Consider the following 19318-nt stretch of genomic DNA (forward strand, 5'->3'; position numbering starts at 1 on the left):
CAAACACCACATGTTCTCACTCATAGGCGAGTGTTGAACAATGAGAACATGTGGACTCAGGGAGAGGAGTATCACACACTGGGGGCAGTTGGGGGGGGTAGGGCAGAGACAGCGGGGGGTGGGAAGGGTGGGGAGGGATAACATGGGGAGAAATGCTGGATATAGTATGCACCTATGCAGCAACCCGGCATGACCTGCACATGTACCCCCTAACCTAAAGTTAAAAAAAAACAAAAAAACAATGGGTATTACACTATTCGCTGAAGTACAGACTTTATTATGATCTCAATACTTTTTCCTGTATCGTCTTTTTTCAGTCCCAGGATCCTATCCAAGATCCCACAATTTGTGAATTGCATTTAGTTGTCACAGCTCCTTAGTCTCCTCCAGCCTCACACATTTCCTTAGTCTTTCGTTATTTTCTATGACCTTAAGAGAGTATTTTGAAGAGCACTGATCTGCTATTTTGTAGCATGAGTACTAGTCTCATGTCTGTCCACTTGGGTTTAACTGATGGTCAATTAAGACTATGTGTTTTTGGCAAGAATGCCACAGAAGTGATGTGTGTCCTTCAGTGTATCCTATCAAGGGTACATGATGCTGATACACAATCCATATGATATTAATGGCTGTTTTGGTTGTTTGTATACACAAATTTTATACCCCCCTATAACTTCTTAAGCCTGGATGTAAATAAATTTTTATTCATTTATTGATTTAACAATAAGAAATATGAAACTCCACCACTCTTAAATCTTAATAAGTGCAAAGAGTAAAATTATATATTCTTTATCTAAGAAGGATACTCAAGTATGAAAAGGAGAAAATAGAAATTTAAAAGGGGGCTGTTTCAAATCATGTAACTAACATGAAGTTTCTTTGCACAGGGAATGATTGTATTTGCAATTAATAACATAGTCTTTTAAAAGCTTAGTGGAAACACAAAATGAATGACAAAAGTAGACATGAAAATGTCTTACATATGTTTGTGAAAAGATACCCGACGATGTTTTTACTGAAAAGATACTGTAGATGGTATTATCTATTTATTCTTTACAACTGGTCTGTGTATAAGTTTGCCACATTTTGTGTACAAAACCCCTAAAACATGATTGTACAATTTAATAAATCTATTTTCTTACTAATTTACCTAATGCACATAAATATTCTTTGCACACTTACTTTTGTACCTCTAGGAGGTATACCTAGTACAGATACCCTTCCTAATTAATCCCTCTTGCTTTTGCTCTGCTTTGTAGAAGTTAGGCATAAACCAGAAAGACAGCAGGACATTGCATTCCCAAAGGTGAGATAAGATGAAGAGCTTTCTTGCTTCCATTACGTTAGATTTGTGCCACATTTACTAGAATGTAATTTGAAACAATTAAGCAAGCGGTTAACAAATCCTGAAAGTGAAAGAATGCCCTGAAAGGGGATGGAGAAATAAATGAAAAAGACAATCAAAAAACAAATACTCAGCTGTGAGTTTAGGAACAGCAAGGAACTCTGTCACTGCATTGAAAGTTAGTAAGGCGGGTTTGCTGGGTCAGACATACTACAACTCAAAGTTTCAAACACACATCTTAACTTGGGAAATGAATTTGTGTTTCGGAAAAAATAAAGTTAATGTTTTTAAAACTGCTGATCCCCAGATCAATTAAATTAAAATAACAAAATATATTCAGAGATAAAATATGAAATAGCAAAACTGTAGTGAAAAATAATTATAAAATTCTTTTTTCAATATTCCACTTGTAATAATGGATAGAATATTCAGATAGATCATCAGTAAGGACATAGAAGACTTGAACAACACTATAAGCCAGAAAGACTTAACAGACATACAAAGCATACCACCCAACAATAGCAGAATACATGTTTTTCTTAAGTATGCATGAAACTTTCTCTAAGATAGATCTATGTTAGGCCCCAAAATAAGTCTTAATACATTTAGAAAGATTCAAGGCATACAAAGCATCTTTTCTGATCCCAATGGAAACTAGAAACGGAAGGAAAACTGGAAAAGTTAAATATACGTGGAAATTAAACAACATACCTTTCGTTTTCTAAATTCAAGACTTCATTACAGCTTTATTCACAGTAGCCAAAACCAGGTAAAAATCCAAATAAATGTTCATCAACAAGCGAATTGCAGTCCATCCATAATTCTTACATCATGAATGTTATATTAAATTTAGCCTAAAGCTGCCTCCTTACATATTTTAAGTTCTTCCTAAAGTTTTTCTATATATAGTGAACTGTAACCTAACCAGACCTGTCAATGGACTGTGACCTACTCTTGTGCCAATTACAGATTTTCAACCAATTACAAGCTGCCAACTGGTCAACCCTTTTCAAATAAGGCAAACATGGAGCTGTAACCGCCCCAGCAATTTCTGTACCTCACTTCCATTTTCTGTGCATCTTTTTTTTCTGTCCATAAATCTTCTCCAACCATAGTACAGCACTGAAGTCACTCAACCTATTCTGATTGGTTTGTGGACTGCTCAATTCACCAATTATTCTTCGTTCAATTAAACTCTGTTAAATTTAATTTGTCCTAAATTTTTCTTTTAATTTGAGGTACATTTCACATTTTCCTATTTTCTATTTGATAACCTAAAAGAACAAAGCTCCAAGGAGAAATTCTTTAACTTGTGCAATAATTTATATTTTTTAAATGAAAGCCTGATGTTATTGCTGATTCCATTTCTTTTTTGTATATATTTTATCATATACACTTTCAATGCAAATCTTAGTCAAAAATCAAAAGACAATTGCAAAAGGTTGTCGAGATACCTGTCAATCAGATGTCCACCTTCTTCTGCAAGTTTGTCAGCGAAGATGAAGAACAAAACTTCTTTTGTTATTTAAAAGTCAGTGAAGGTGGCTGGTGACTCTGCTGTGTTCTGGTCAGCGGCATTGTGTTCAGGCCTGGACGAGGGTATTCAACATGCCTTTAACAAACAAAATTCCAAGTAACGTTAAAATTTTTGAAGATGTTTAATAAATGATGGAAAAAGACTAGAACTGTAATAGCTGTCTCAAAATATCTGAAGCATTGTCAGGTGAAAGAGAGATTTGATTCATTCTCTGAGACTCTTGGAAAAAAAACCAAACAGGTGAAATTTGCAGAAAGGATGATATTGGTTCATTGTAAGAAATGACTGTCTGATAATTATTTTCCCTGAAGAATTTGTCTAGCTTTCAAGAGAGATGGTATATTTGACATCACTAGGTATGTACAGAAAAGTGTGATGACCTCTTATTATGGCTGTCACAGAGATACTCATCCATCTGGTGATGTTATACCAAATAATCTTCACGTTTCCTAATATCTCAGGGACTGTATATATGTAAAATAGTTATGTAAAACAAGTAAGTAGAATATTTAAATACCATAAATGTGTTTCCTTTTTTTTATAAAGCTCTTAGTCCATTATGTTGTAAGTTGATGAATGAATATATATGAAACTATCCTACAGCTTCTGTTTTAAACCTCAGGATTTTATTAGGAGTTATCAGTGTATTATGTAAAAGCTAGATATCTAGATAGATGTAGAAAGTTACTCAGTTATATATACATATATATGTACACATAGGTAGATAGATAGAGGCTAAGACAGTAAATAAAACAATAAAAAGTAAGTATTTTAATTTATACTTTACATGGCTTTAAATTACAAAATCATTTTTGCTGAAGCACATACAGGCCTTAAATAAAATGAACCCATATTCATTTTTTTTTTTTTTGAGATGGAGTTTTGCTTTTGTTGTCCAGGCTGTAGTTTAAAATGGTGTGATCTCAGCTGATCCTCCCGGGTTCAAGTGATTTTCCTGCCTCAGCCTCCCCAGTAGTTGGGATTACAGGCATGCGCCACCACATCCAGCTAATTGTGTATTTTTAGTAGAGATGGGGTTTCTCCTGGTTGGTCAGACTGGTCTCGAACTCCCAACCTCAGGTGATCTGCCCACCTCAGCCTTCCAAAGTGCTGGGATTACAGGCGTGAGCCATCATGCTCATACTAACGTTTAAAAAAAAAAACCTTAAAATTATATTTCCTAAATAAATGTTACTGTTAATAACCAAATTCTTTATGATAATTTTTAGATAGGGTCAGAAACAGTTGATTTTCTGTGAGGAATTTATTTCTATTAAATCTATTCTGTTTGTATTGTTTTTGAATGTTCACAGACTGATTCTGTTTCCTTCACTGCTATCTCTGGAAAAATGAGTATCAGAGAATACAAACAGCTGATATAGAAAAAAAAAGTAAGGAAAGGGCATTTTCTTCAAGTCTTATTATAGCAGCCTCTTTGGTATTTTGTTTCCTCATTTATTGAGGATGGATGGGAGTGAGGCCTGGAGCTGCCCTACAAGGGACTGGAACCTTCAAACAATTAAAATAGTATAGTATGATTGGGCCAGATTTAAATTAAAGACAGACAAAGAGAGAATATAGATTCCAGCAGATACGTAATGAACCAGCAATATACTGTGTCAAAACTGGTGAATACATGTGATACATATAAGGCAGTAGGAAACAAAGCAGCCTGCAGAGGTAAGACAACTAAGAGAAATCTTTCCAACTATGTAAGATGTAGAGGAAGGGGTCTTCTAAAACTGCCGTTCTCAGCTACCCATCCAAATATTGAAATGAATAGGAGTAAAAGAGGAGGAGCTATGACTAAACTTGCTGAACATTACGTCACCAAGGCCCATCTTCTCCAAAAGCCAACTCTCCTATTTATGGGACTATCTATGCTAGATGATGATGATGATGATGGTGATGATGATGACGATTAAAAAATATACTTCCAGATAAGCCTATGGAAGAGTGATTTTCATTTGAGCATGTTTTCTTATTGTTGTCATGGGTAATATAAAAACCCCACAATACACTCTTCCTAAAAAGGAGATTAAAAAAATGAAGTAGGCTAAGAATCCATTCCCAATGACTCTTAGGTGGGGAGTAGTGGGAATTTGATGTTTTTAGCATTTGAATGGTATACTATTCAACAAAAACATTTTTAAGCACCCTAAATTTATCCATCTCCTCCCAACCATTCTCCACATTGGACCCAGAGGCAGCACTCTAAACCGTACAGGTGATTAAGCCACTCTTTCCTGTTCCACTCTTCAAAGCCTTCCCCCCGCCATAGCATTTCAGACCCTCTCCAGCCTCATTTCTTACCACCCTTCCTTTTGTACGATGCTATCTGGGTGCTCTGGACAGCTTTTGAGTTGTGCTTCCTTAATATGGTCTCTCACATTTACATTTTTGCACAGCCTGTGCCCTCAGGACGAGACGTTTCTCTGCCTTTGGTGTGTCTAACTCTCACTTACCTTTTAAGATTCTGTTTGTGTCTCCCTTTCCAGGATTTTTCAAGTCTCTCTCCACTGGATTAGATAGGTCTGCCATGTGCTTCTAAAGTCCCCTGTACTGTGCTTTTCCTGCAAAGACACTTAACACTTTATTATTTGCTCTATGTGTTAGTCTATCTTACCTGAAAAAAATATAAACTCTGTGACACACAGAATGCCATACCTTCAGTACATAGCACAGGGCTTGATACATAATTGGAATACTAAAAACATTTATTGAAAGAAGGAATAAATGGATTTAGTGGAGAACCGGGATGGTACTGGGCGACTATATTTTATCAAGGATGTGTAAGGCATTACCCTCTTTCCTACAAGGGCTACGAGAATGACCCATTTTGCAAAAAGAGGAACAGAGGCAGAATATTTGATGCTGCTTCTAAATCACACAATTTGTTACTGTGGAGATGCCCTCCCCTCAAATTGAGATTTATTTTAACCATGTTGTCACAGATAAAAACACCATCTACTGGATTAGATTCTCAAAAAGAAGAGGAAAAAGATATTAAATGGATCAATATAGAAACAAGATATAAGTGTAGTTCCTCCAGAGGTTTTACTTTCATTAACTAACTTACCGAGGAAAAGTATTGCACAAATAATCCATGGGTATAAAATGATCCTGGTATTTGGAAGAAACTAAGACAAGGACTGAATTTGCCTAGAGGCATTTCCAGATTAACCTATCTATACCATGTTGCTCCGACGGAATTAAAGGCATCGGAGGAAATAGATATGCCCAAAACCTGATTTTCAATCTCTTGATAGTTTATCAGTTCTCTGGCATCATCAGGTTTTTGTGATTAAGCAAACCAGGCTCGCTCACACATAAGACCTATAAAAAGACAGCCTCTCGCGTTTCAGCACACTGGCGCTCCACGTGTAAAAATGAAAGGAGAGCACTCTGATTAGCATAAACCAAACCAAACACTGCCCTCTGGCCTCACTCTGCTGAGACTAAAAAGATCCTATCAGCCTTTTCAGGTTATCCCCTCCATAGGACTTTGGACACTCTTCCGTTTCTGCAGCTGGTTAACTTTTATGGTATAATCTGAGATTAAATATAGAAAAGAAGAAAAAAAAAAGAATTTCAAGAAGTGTACTCAAAACATAATAGTCCCACTAGGAAGCATGCAACACTTAAACCTTGAACACCAATGGCCATGCACAACACTACCATGGCCTGAGGAATAAATCAAACACACAGGGTTGTGACTATTATTTGTGTACCCAAAAGTCTCCCTGGTGAAAGATAAGAATCTACCTTTTAGTTTTTATAGAAATGCAATAGGAAAGGATAGCCTTAAAGTTCTAGTGGAGTGAAGAAAAAAAGAACAATTAACATATGTTTACAGCAATCTATTACAATGTCATGATGCCATAGCATATTTGCGCCCAGCAGTGTATGGCCAAGTATTTAGGATCTTTGTAGGCTGAAGTTCACCATGAACACTTACACATTGTGGCTTTCTCCTGAGGGTGTTACTGCATTACCATTTGAATTCTCGTAGAAACTCTTAACTTAGAACAGTAAGCCTGTTGCACCTCCAGCTCTTATTCAGTCTTCCGATTGTCACAGAGAGATGTTTTATAGGCTTGCCTTTTCCTTTCATCGAGGGCGGTCACAATGTGTTAAGAGCCGCGAGTTCAGGCTCTTAACTGAACTGTTAAGAGCTGTTGAACTGTCTGGCTGTTGAATATCTTCCTCTCCTGATATCAGTCGAGTTGTTTCCATTTATCAGCTGTGTGACCTTGGGCAAATCCCTTGACCTTTCTGTGTCTCCCCTTTCTCTTTGGTAAAATGGGAACAGTTATAGGCCTTACCTCAGAAAATTGTTGTAGGAATTGTTATGAAGCAATCAATGAGCTTCCTACCCTATGGTCATAGAGGCCAATACCACAGCACCAATTTTAGAGGAAAAAAAAAAGGTTTATTGCAAGTCTACTGGCAAGGAAACAAGAGGAAATACTCAAATCTGGATCCCTGGGCTAGGGGCTAGGTGGAGCTCTACAAGCATAGGATAATGAGGTGTTACCTGATTGGATCTTGCAATAGGTGATACCAGGGGGCATGATCCAACTGGATCCTGCCACAGGGTGACCCCAGGGCTCAATCTGATTGGATCCTGGATTCTGCCACATGGTGTCCACCTCTTAAATTGGTCCCCGCTCTTCCACTGGAACAGTTAGGTTCCCCCGTGGTTGTATGCTTGGTGCATTTGGGCCGGCTGAGGTTATATGATCTTGAACTTGGGGGTCCATGGCAGCTGAAAAACAGTTCACAACTTTGTTACATAAAAATTGAGCCAGATTGGTCTGGTACAGTTACAGAATGAATAAGATTTAGAACCAAGTCTGGCACATGAGGAAGAGCTAGAGACGGGTTGCTAGTATTTCCATTCTCACAAACGAGACTTATATGATTTAGGAAGGAGGAGCGATGTTCCTTCTCTCAGAGATTCAAAACCCTGTTCTCATGACACCAAACTTATCTCCTCTCAATGCTCTCAGACTTTCACTTAATCTGAACTAGCTTCATATTTACCTATATTTATAACAATCATTTTCTTAAACAATGAATTCCATTTCCAAACTACTTTCAGAATACAACTTATTAAAATCAGGGACTGCCCTCTGAGCTCTCCTAGCTGACATTTAGCATGGTATGTGGACTAAGAAAGACGGAAGAAGAGAAACATTTTATAGCAGCATCAGGCCATTTAATTAGTATAAACATTTAGGAAAATTACTGGGAGTGAATCTGACAGTATGCTTTGTGCATGAGTGGTTTTCACTAACTCTACCAGTTTCTACACAACAGTTTGCTTCCCTAAGCAAGTGGGCAAGTTACTTATTTAACCTTTGTCCTTATTCTGATCAAAAGCAGCAGAAAGTCTGGCACAGTGGCTCACGCCTGTAATCCCAGCACTTTGGGAGGCCGAGGCGGTCAGATCACGAGGTCAGGAGTTCAAGACCAGCCTGGCCAACATGGTGAAACCCCATCTCAAAAAAAAAAAAAAAAAAGAAAAAAAAAAAAACTGGAGATGCATTTGGTTAAAACCTTCTGATTAATAGATGAACACTTTGAAGCACTGCTCATGATTTTCGTTCCTCTTAAATAAATATATAATAAATAGAGGAATAAAATCTCAATTGTGTCCTGGGCAATGTTTAATTCAATGGAATGCAAATTTAATATGTTCTATGGATAATTTCATGTTTTTATCTTAAATTTTTTTTAACTTTTCGGTTCAGGGGTACATGTGCAGGCTTGTTATACAGGTAAACTGAGTTACCTGGGAGTTTGGTGTAAGATGATTTTGCCAGGCAGGTAATAAGCATAGTACCTGTTCCACTCCCTCCATTTCCCCCTTAGTATGTCTCTTGGGAAGAAGCGATGTGGTACTCTGAGAAAAGTATGACTTCTGGATTTTGTAGACCTACATTTGAATTCTGTTTCTGCAACTTGGCAACTGTGGGAACTTGGGAAATTTGCTTAGCTTCTCTAAGTTTGTTTCCTAAAGAATGAAATAGATACAAAAATAGCCCATGGCACACACCTGGGCCAGTGCCTGATGTCGGTGCTTCAGACATTTTTGTTCTTCTTTCCTTTGCTTTCCTCTTTGGGGGAATTGAAGTGGAGGTCCCAAAGGGTTACATATGGGCAGAGCACTGGCTGCTGCATGGCTCCCAGGGCTGTGCTTTCATGTCACTAACCTAGGACTGGAAAAAAACAAACAAACAAACAAACAAAACCCTTCAGGTTTCACACTCTTCCAGTCTGTTTCAATACTCCCTGATGCCCCTTTCAAAGCAAAGCATCTCATTCCCACTCACCTCAAACCTTTCTCAGAACTCGGAATATGCATTATCTATTTCCTCTTCTACCCAGACTAAAATTGTGTCTCTGCCACTTTTTGCTGTGTGACATTGGGCAAGTTACTTAATCTCACTGTGCCCCCATTGCTTTGTCTATAAAATAGGAATAACAGAAAGACCTAACCCGAGGTTGTTCGGGGAATTATAGGAGTTCTAAAAGAAAATAAGAAAAAAATATTTGCCCAGTTGCCTTGATGTTTATTTGAAATGAATAAATATTTTTGATCAAATTTCATCTTTAGAATGTAAGCTCCATGAGGGTAAGAAATTTAATCTGTCATGCTTACTGCACAATCCCCAGAGTCTAGAATTTTTTTGTTTAGTGCTCACTCAGAGTTAGTGACTATCTCATATATGAGAGTTATGCCCTAGATACATAGAAGTTTATTCATTCATTCATTCTTCCACTCAGCATGTATTTATTTAGAACCTACCAAGTGCACATGGATGACTGACTGAATGTATGAATTAATGAAGTTTTCTCAATATCAGAATTTAGGAGGTCTCGCATTTCAATTTATTGATACTTTGAACTAGCTAGACTCAAAGTCTGACAGACCCTAGGATTATTTTTTAATGCTCATTCAGAATTAATGATTACTTCGAATATAAAACATATGCACCAAAGTTGAACAAATGCAAATTATAACATTCTAAAAAATACAGCTAGTATTTGTATTTCAGAGATCACAATCAACAAGATCTAGTCCAGATGCATCTGAATCTATATCTAAATATTTCACATCTACTTAAACTTGAATTGTGGAAAGCTGTGATCCTAAGACATTAAACTTGAAAATTCTTATAAAAGATCAGTGATTAGTGTAAAACATTAACAAACCACTGTAATTATCCAAACTCTTAGGGACCTGAACTTATGACAACTCTTTCTTAACTCTGGGATTTTCACTCTTCAGTTAGTTCTAGAGCTTATTATGAGGAAATATGTACACATGAGCTTAGGGGAGAAATTTTTTGGAAAAGTACTATTGTCTTTTCTTCAGTCTTCTTATTGAGAAAAAAAAATTGGTTGTTATAGATCCTACATTTATGTAGAGTATATTTAATGAGTTACAGCTTGGATTGTGTCCAAGTGATGTCAACGCTGTGTGTTTTGATATCGATAGTTTCTATTGCAATCACAGAATTATTTTGCATTAACCACTTTAAATAGGAATTATAAACTTTAGGTACGACATTTTTGTTTAACAAAGCTGAAAGCACTAAAAAAGCTAGTAATGGGTGTTTATTTAATATTTAAGTAATTTTAACTTAAAATATAGTCTATAGCTGGTGTTCTAAATTGATTAACATTTGTTGTTATTCTTCAAACCTGCCCATCTTTACCTAAAACATTTCAACAGATGTTTTGATTACCACATTAAAATAAAATTAAGTGAGTTTGATATGCATGAACCTTGCAACCTTACAGAGTTACAGATTTAAAATATGACCCTGGGAACTAACTTTGTTTTGACTCTGAATTTTTTGTATGTAGTTGCCCCCCCAAACTTTACTCCCATCTTTGTGTGTATGTTAAAAGAAATTTTATCAGTTAAAAGACACTTCATGAAAAATGATTTGGCATTGATGTAGGGCTGAGAAACCCACGGATAAATATTTAAAAGGCTACTAAGCAAAACGGCCCTGATTAATCTTGTTTTAAACTAGCTACTTCAATAGCTAATCTCTACTTTTTATATCTGTTACATTTTATGCCAATCAAAAAGTCTTCCAAATCATAACTTTTAACAATCTGAAAATGTTTGTTCCTAGCTTTTTAAAATTAGCACTGACTCTAGTATCTCTGACACTACAAAACTAGTACCAGCCAACATGTGCAAGATCAACATTTTAATGATATGTAGTTTTCTGGCCAATTTTTTCCTTTTTTCTTCCTTCCTCTTCTCCCCTCCCCTCCTCTCCCCTCCCCTCCTCTCTCTCCTTCCTCCATCCCTTCTTTCCTTTCTACTTCTTTCCTTTTTTCTTTCTTTTCATTTTCCTTCCTATTTTTCACTTTCCCTTCCTTCTCTTCCCCTACCTCATCTCTTTTCTCTGTAATGTCCTCGTTATGGGAGCAAATGATTAAACCGCGGAGACAGTCAAATCACAGAAGTGATCAAATAGCCACAAGGATCTTGATTTCCTCCTTAGAGGGCTGGAGAATTGGCTTAGTCTCTTGCAGAAAACTGTTTCCTAGGTTGGATTAGCTTCACATACTTGGGCACAACTTGAGTTCTACTTCCAATAAGAGGACGATCCGGGCCAGGTTGCTGTGCACTTGTCTCCTTACAGATTTTCACAATGCCTCTGTGATAGCCAATGGCCACAGAAAGTTCTATAATCCCTAGCTATGAATTGGAACTGTTTTTTTAGATTAATGAACAACATGAAGTAGTGAATTGCATCTTAGGTGGCACAAAGGATTCATTTAATTAGCCCTTAAATGTAAAAGGTTGTGCACCACAAATCTGCTATGCATTGAAACCCAGTATGTGTATAAGCCTTCTCAGAAACAAAAAGAATAGAGAGTGGTGAATTGTTTTCCAGGTGAGAAATCTTGCATCTTTTTGGAATAAACACGTTTTGAGTATCTAACACCAATTTAGTCTGGGCACAGACATTATTTCTAAACTGAACGTGTTTTTGTTTGAGTGAATAAAGCATAGAATTTCACAGAATTTTCCAGCTACAGAATTTTCCAGAAACTGGTGTGTATTTCTTCCACAAACTCAAGGCCTTTCCTTTCAAATTATCTGTCTGTGTGGATGATTTGTTTTGTGCAAAGTACCTCATGAGGGAAGAGGTAAGAGTATAAAGCTGTGTGGTATACAACCAGACAGTTCTTACCTGTAAGGATCTTACATAAGCAGATAAACTGGCTACCCAAACAATCAGGGTGGAAGCTGTAGTCTTGCAGTGAGCTCTTCTAGGATCCTCTAGAAGTGATCCAACCTTTGTAGGTTGGATCAACATTGTTCTCTGTCCTCCTTCTGCAGGGGTCTGGGGATAGTGTTGATAAAGTTTATAAAAGTTCTTGCTATTGCAATTGCAATTTGTCTTAATTTACTTGATCTATATTCTGCTAATGTATTGTCAGTGCTCAACACACACACAAACACACACACACACACACACACACACACACACACACACACACACACCCCCCTTTGGGGAAGAATAGGCATCACACCTTCCAGCTGATCAGCTTATAGGAGCAACATTATCATGCTTGATAGAATGTCCTCAATGTGTGCAAAATGAATTTATATTTTGTCTCATTTTGTTATGCAGGCTTCCTAACGCTTTTTAAACATGATGTCATCATAAAAACATGTGTATACATGTACCTCTGCAGAAAACACTAAAATTAAATTAACTTGCTGGCTAAAGTTAGAGAAAATCCTTTTCTAGCTTCTCTGTACCACTCAATAAATTATTACAGTCTGTGCACAAAACACAAATTACATGCTTTATTAGTATGTTCTGTGGTAACCCCAAAACCACAAGTGTTTACATGTGCTGCACGCATGCACTTTGGGGCTTTTTAATAGCGGGTTGACAAGAGATTAAAGGCAGAAATATGGCATTTTATTCAAGCAAACATATCAGCATGCCTACCATGATAAAATGATCTAGTTTTCTTCAGACACAAAAGTTTCTGTTGAGTGATACCTTCGAAATTCCTTGAGGGCACCCTATTATTCACTTTCCTCAACACAGAGCAGCTGCAAATGGTCTCCAATTTTCAAAGAGTGTTGCCTGGTCATTCTTTACTGTCAAAATGAAGAAGAGCATAAAAGTTAAGTCAATAAAGTAATATGAAATGCTTAATATAAAAATTCAAGAATGAATGATTAACCATTAAAAACTTACAGTAGCTATTTCATCCAGGAAAAAAAAAATTAACATTTCCCCTGAAACCTATTAACACTCCTTGTAAACAATATTCTTTTTTGAAATATATGGCCTTTCCTAATGCTCTCCACACACACGGCATTTTTCTTATATCCACTTTACCTCACTGATATGAAGTTTAATTCCCCAGGAGAGAGTGCTTCGAGCCCCTTCCTCAGAAATATGTGGTCTTCTCCTGTATATTCCAAACGGATGCACTCATTTGTGTTAGATGATGTAACAACCTGTTGTTGTTAATACAACTTCAAAATTACAAACTTTGCCAGTGGACAATCAACAGGCCAAAGGTACCGCCTACCTTGGGGCCCACACTTCCTAGTCAATCTATAAAATTTGATACATTGATAATTATGGAAATTGATATCCATACCTCTCTGTTCTGGGTTGCACCCATCTTTCATCTGTGTCTGCTGTATCTGTGGATGTTGTGTAGAGAGCCTTGTGCAGAGGATAGCAGAGATAAAAGATTTTTCAAATATATTTTTCAAGGAAGATATTTAAAAGAGCAGGGTTGAGTTTAGTCTAGGACTTTTTTTCAAAATTAAATCAGAAAAAAAGCAAGAATATTCAGGACCTATCCTATAGTAAATCCCTCCATACCATGATATTGCTAAGGAAAATAACACTGTGCATAAAACATGCTAAGAATGATTTTGATTTTAAAAAATTGTAAACTGATATAATTGGGGTCGAAAAGACTGCTCTTTGAGGTTGCCAAATGTTTTCCCCACAAGTTTAGAGCTGTTGGAGAAGCCTCCACCATGCAATCCTCCAAAAGCCATCACCAGGGTGTTGTCCACTGGTTAACTGAGGAATTAGTGGGTATGACTTGTTTCTGGGAATAAACCTCAGATTGTATGAATTTTAAGTATTCCTGTAAATATCTCACAGAATTTATTTGTTTGAACAGATGCTGTGAACTGTCATTTCTCAGATGTTTTCTTCCAGAAATTGGACAGAGATGTTCAGCCTGCTCCTAGTAAGGAGACAGGAAACATACTGACTGGTGGCTTTATTGCTTTTTTATTAAGAATTGTCTAGTAACTAAGAAGCATTCTGCTCTTGAGGAAAGCCTCAAAACAAAGGATACAAGAAAAGAAGTAACTAAAGAATATATAGCACTTTCTGGACTATAATTATCAAATCCTTTAGGTAGGTGTAGATAAAAAGTGAAACATCCCCTATATAGTATTTGTTTGCCATATGTTGATATCTTTTAAATGAAACAGTAGAGTCCCCTCATAAAACCCACAATCTTCACATAGATGAGCCTGGCCTTCCCATTTCTGCTCTATAAGACTAATGCTATGACATTCTCTGGTTAAAGGCTGGGAAGTGCAGAAGATCAATGTGGGGAGGGTCTCTTTGTATCCTCTTCTATCAGCCATTTCAATGCAATTTTGAAAACATAAATTTTACGCTGGGCACAGTGGCTCACGCCTATAATCATAGAACTTTGGGAGGCCAAGGCGGGTGGATCATGAGGTCAGGAGATCAAGACTATCCTGGCTAACATGGTGAAACCCCATCTCTACTGAAAATACAAAAAATTAGCCAGGCATGGTGGTGCGTGCCTGTTAATTCCAGCTACTGGGGAGGCTGAGGCAGGAGAATTGTCTGAACCCAGGAGGCAGAGGTTGCAGTGAGCCAAGATGGCGCCACTGCACTTCAGCCTGGGTGACAGAGCAAGACTCTGTCTCAACAACAACAACAACAACAACAACAAAAACAACAAAGATAATTTTTGTATAAATACCCATTTTTCATGTATTTGACTCATTAAAACACTACTGAAGAAGATATATAATTTTTGGTAGATTTTAGTTACATTTACGTACGTGTGTGTGTGTGTGTGTGTGTGTGTGTGTGTATTTTTGGCGTTACTGGCATAAGTTGTGCTACATAATATAGGATATTAAAACTAATTATAGCAGTGAGGCTAACAGTGTGAAAGCCATGAATCTGAATGAAACTTTCCATTTCTCTCTATAGGTTTTATAAAAACTCTGATGACATTTTCTCCCAAAATATGTGGTTTTTTAATTTTAATTTGTTCACAAGCCAAATACAGCATCACGATTACTTTTATGTTACATGACTAATTTATAAATTTTTGCAAATGACATCAATTTCTTTTGTCGTTTGCCTATTCTTGTCCTTTTTGCTTCCCTCCACAAACATCCAATGTATATTATATGTCTTTATATACACACATATGGATCATGGTTCTAGGTGTGACATACAAAGAGGCAGATTAAACTTCATTCCTGACCTCAGAGAAATTACAATTCAATTTGTAAGCATCATGATAAGGTTAAGTAAAAGGTTATGTAAAGTAATTTCCAATTGTTTATTGTTTTACGCCATAGCACAATAAGTGACTACCATATGTTATCTAATTCAAACCTCTGGAACTGAGAAAGATATAAACATGGTATTTGAAAATTTCCATATTGGAGGATAGACATTCAAAGAGAAATCTACAAAAGAGATCAGGAACAAATAGACATAGAGGAAGAAATAGAAAGCTATAGTGTCAGTGTCATTCAACCCAGAGGTAAATAGTAAGTAATGCCAAGTGTCATGGAAAAATCAAGGATCAGGCTGGCTGTCGTGGGTCACACCTGTAATCCCAGCACTTTGGGAAGCCAAGGTGGGTGGATCACTTGAGCTCAGGATGAGCTCACTTGAGACCAGCTTGGCCAACATGATAAAGCCCAATCTCTACTAAAAACACAAAAATTAGCGGGGTGTGATGGCACATGCCCACAGTTGCAGTTACTTAAGAGGCTGCGGCAGGAGAATTCCTTGAACCTGGGAGGCAGAGAGGATGCAGTGAGCTGAGTTCATGCCACTGCACTCCAGCCTGGGCAACAGAGCTAGACTCCGTCTCAAAAAAATAAAATAAAATAAACAAGGATCAATATGGTAAATAAGCAATGATTTGGAGAAAGACACCAGCATTAAAATTTAAGAAAGGAATGGAATGCAATTATTTAATTAGTCGTGGCAAGGCGAATGCAGATATTTATCTTTGTTCTCTTACAAAATTTTATTAGAATGACAGTAAAGGGATTAAAAAGGAAAACATTACAAAATAAAAAAGCATGGAAGAAAAAAATTGTAGCAGATGAAAGATTTCAAGACTACTCAGGAAAATGGAAAGTTGATAGCTATGCGACAGCAAGTTTAAGTATCAGCCCCTCCACTCTATTCAGGGTCAAGCAAGAAGCAGGTCAATTTTCACCAAGCAATTCCAGAATATCTCAAAAATTAGAGACAGTGAGTACATATAAAGGAAAGGACAAAGGATGGGAATGAGAAAAGGGGAATTGATAATACCCCATGATTTCACACTCATATGGGGAATCTAACTGAGTTGTTTGTAGAAGTAGAGGTTACCAGAGGCTGGGTGGGGGGGATGTGGGATGTGGCATGGTGAACAGGTATAAAGTTAAGAGTTAGCTAGGAGGAATAACCTCTGCTCTTCTATTACACAGGACGGTGACTATAGTTAACAATAATGTATTGTATGTTTCAAAATAGCTAGAAGAGAGGATTTTTAATGTTCTCGCAACAAAGAAATGACAAATGTTAGAGATGATGGATGTCCTTATGCAAGGATAGTGTGATCCTTATGCAACACATACATGTATCAAAACATCACACTGTACCCCAAAAGTATTTACAATCACTATGTATCAACTAAACACAAAATAAAACTTAAAAAGAAAAAAAAAAAAAACTCATACACTCCAAATGCGCTCTCCTATCTGATAAGGAACTACATTTCTGCCACCCTATGGGAGACGGAACGTTTACTGTGGAAATACTTTGAAGCTCTGGGCTCAGAGGCATCAGACAGAGTTGAACCTAAGAGTGAAGCACCAAAAAAAGAGAGAGTGAACTCCCTTTCTTAATCAACTAAGAATCCCCCCACCTCCTACGTACTCACTTCTGGCGTACTCAGAGCAGTAACAGCCAGGTCGACTACTTTTAAACTGTCTTCCTTACCATCTCACCCTGCCATCTGAATTTTCATTTTAAATCATGTGGCATACATAAGGAGACTGGATTAATTAAAATGGCCCAAAGTAGTACATGTCTCCTATGATCTGTAAACAAGGCAGAGAAAAGCAGGGAAGAGTAAAGACTGCACCAATTGTCAAGATCAGAACGATAGCATGTAACAGAATCAGAAAATGATGTATTTATTTAAAAATCAGACTAAACATATATTTTGAGTGTGACATCATGATGGAACTGACTAAAGTTGGGTCAGCGTCAGACACTGACATAATGGTTCCTGTCACAGGATATTTGACCTTAGAGAACACTTGAGTACTTACCAAGGATATGAACCCACCTTGAAAGTCCCATGGTGAGATGTGTGTGATTAACACTAGGACTTTGTAATTTAACTGGAAATGGATTTTAATCAGGTGGTAATATTATGGGTCACACTCAAATGCTCTCGTATAAGAAAGTTTAGAAAGATTTAGACTTTTTTTCTCTATAGTAGGTACAGATCATAGATTCTATCTTGGACTAGCGTGTCTCTTGGGTGCTCGGTAGACATTGCTGCTCTTCTGATAGATAGAGAAAATGAGGTTACAAAATTGCTCTACTATCACTTACTCTTAGATGGAACAGGTAAAAATCCTTGGGGAAATCATGTTAATGGGCTATAGGTTTTCCTGAATTTCGCTATATGCTTGGAAAAAGAGTTAGAATGCAAACTTTAGATTTGAGCAACACCCCCATTTCATTTCTTATAATAGCACTGTGGTTTGGTGAGATATTTTTAAATTTGGAAAAGCAGAGCTGTAAAATATGTCTTTTTAAAGAAATGTATTCACTAAAAAGCAATTTATTTTCCTCGAAACATAACACATTTATGTATATGAGCATCATGAGAAGTTGATATTGGTACTCAATATAGACTTTTTGATAAAGGGATGCTTTGAGACAGAAAAGTTTCTTCTTGGTGGTCAAGACAAATTCTTATCTTGCAAGAGCATGAAAGCATGTTTAAATTCTATAAACAATATAATACAGAAAGAGTCAAAAGAAATTTGTTGATAAAGAGAGGTGAAATAAACAGAAACTAATAAAAATGAGGGAAACATGTAAACATTTACAACCTGTTTACAACTTCCTCTTAAAACTGCTTATTCAAGCTCATTCATTATATTAACAGAAAAAGGACAGAGACCATGCTTTTGTCATTTGTCTAACATGAAAATTCATTAGCATGTCATTAGTATGTGGCAAAGTTTAAATTTTCCACTCATAAGCACATAGCTTGGGTGGGCTTTCAGCACACCAGCAATCTGTTCTGAAATTGTGTGAACACTCCTGTATTTAAATTCCTGAACTATTCTTTCCTGAAATATTTGCTTGAATATAGAATACCCATTACCACTGACTGTGGAAGACAGTCACCCTCCTTAAACCCCTCAGTTAAGGACTTACAATGAAATGCCTCGTTAAGAACCTTAATTTAAAGCAGCACACAGTTCTGTATGTCAAAGGTAATAATTACCTTCTTTAATGAGCCTGACTTTTCTCTGTGATGAGTAAGGCTCCCACCACTTTGTTTACAGTAACTCTGGAATTATTTCAGGCTTTCTTCAAGGGCTCTTATTTTTAAAAAAACAAAAATTATGTCTGTTTTTCTGGGGTCAAATTCTGCCTACACTATACTGAAACCATGTGCTGTTCAAGCACTGCTAAAACCAATTACCCATATATTCCTGGGACATGCAGGGGCCTATAGAAGTCATATCATCCATATCCTAGCTTCTAAGCAGAGCTACAGATAAATTATGTCAGCCTCAAAAAGGCCTACCCTACGATTTTAAATAACTTCCATGTGAATTATAGCTATCCAAAATGTCCCAGCAAATTAAACAATAAAATTGAAAAGCTCTTGAACAAATTGATTTTATAGATACTATTATAATCTTAAGAACGTAAGATCTATGTTTGCAGGCTCAGGAGGGCTTGAAGAGTTACACCCAAGTATATGAGAACTTATGTGGCAACTTGCTTTAATTATAATACTAGGCATTTCTTTCCCCTATCTTATCAGCTACCCATAATATGATTCCCAAAATTGATCCGCATTTTATATAA

General features: G+C 36.8%; 1 long non-coding RNA gene across 1 annotated transcript; it reads right to left on the minus strand.

Annotated features, from left to right (window-relative positions):
- Nucleotides 1-213: 213 nt before the first annotated feature.
- LOC116531292 lies at nt 214-19103 on the minus strand. The gene is made up of 8 exons (XR_004260353.1): nt 18726-19103; nt 13551-13618; nt 12938-13038; nt 12113-12265; nt 8944-9106; nt 7420-7650; nt 5348-5455; nt 214-2957 (listed from the first exon to the last, which is right to left on the minus strand). It is a non-coding gene; the product is annotated as an uncharacterized LOC116531292 (long non-coding RNA).
- Between the last annotated feature and the right edge of the window lie 215 nt (nt 19104-19318).

This window comes from Sapajus apella, unplaced genomic scaffold (assembly GCF_009761245.1).
Source record: "Sapajus apella isolate SASKATOON/1434 unplaced genomic scaffold, GSC_monkey_1.0 scaffold70, whole genome shotgun sequence".
In the NCBI taxonomy this organism is placed as follows: domain Eukaryota; kingdom Metazoa; phylum Chordata; class Mammalia; order Primates; family Cebidae; genus Sapajus; species Sapajus apella.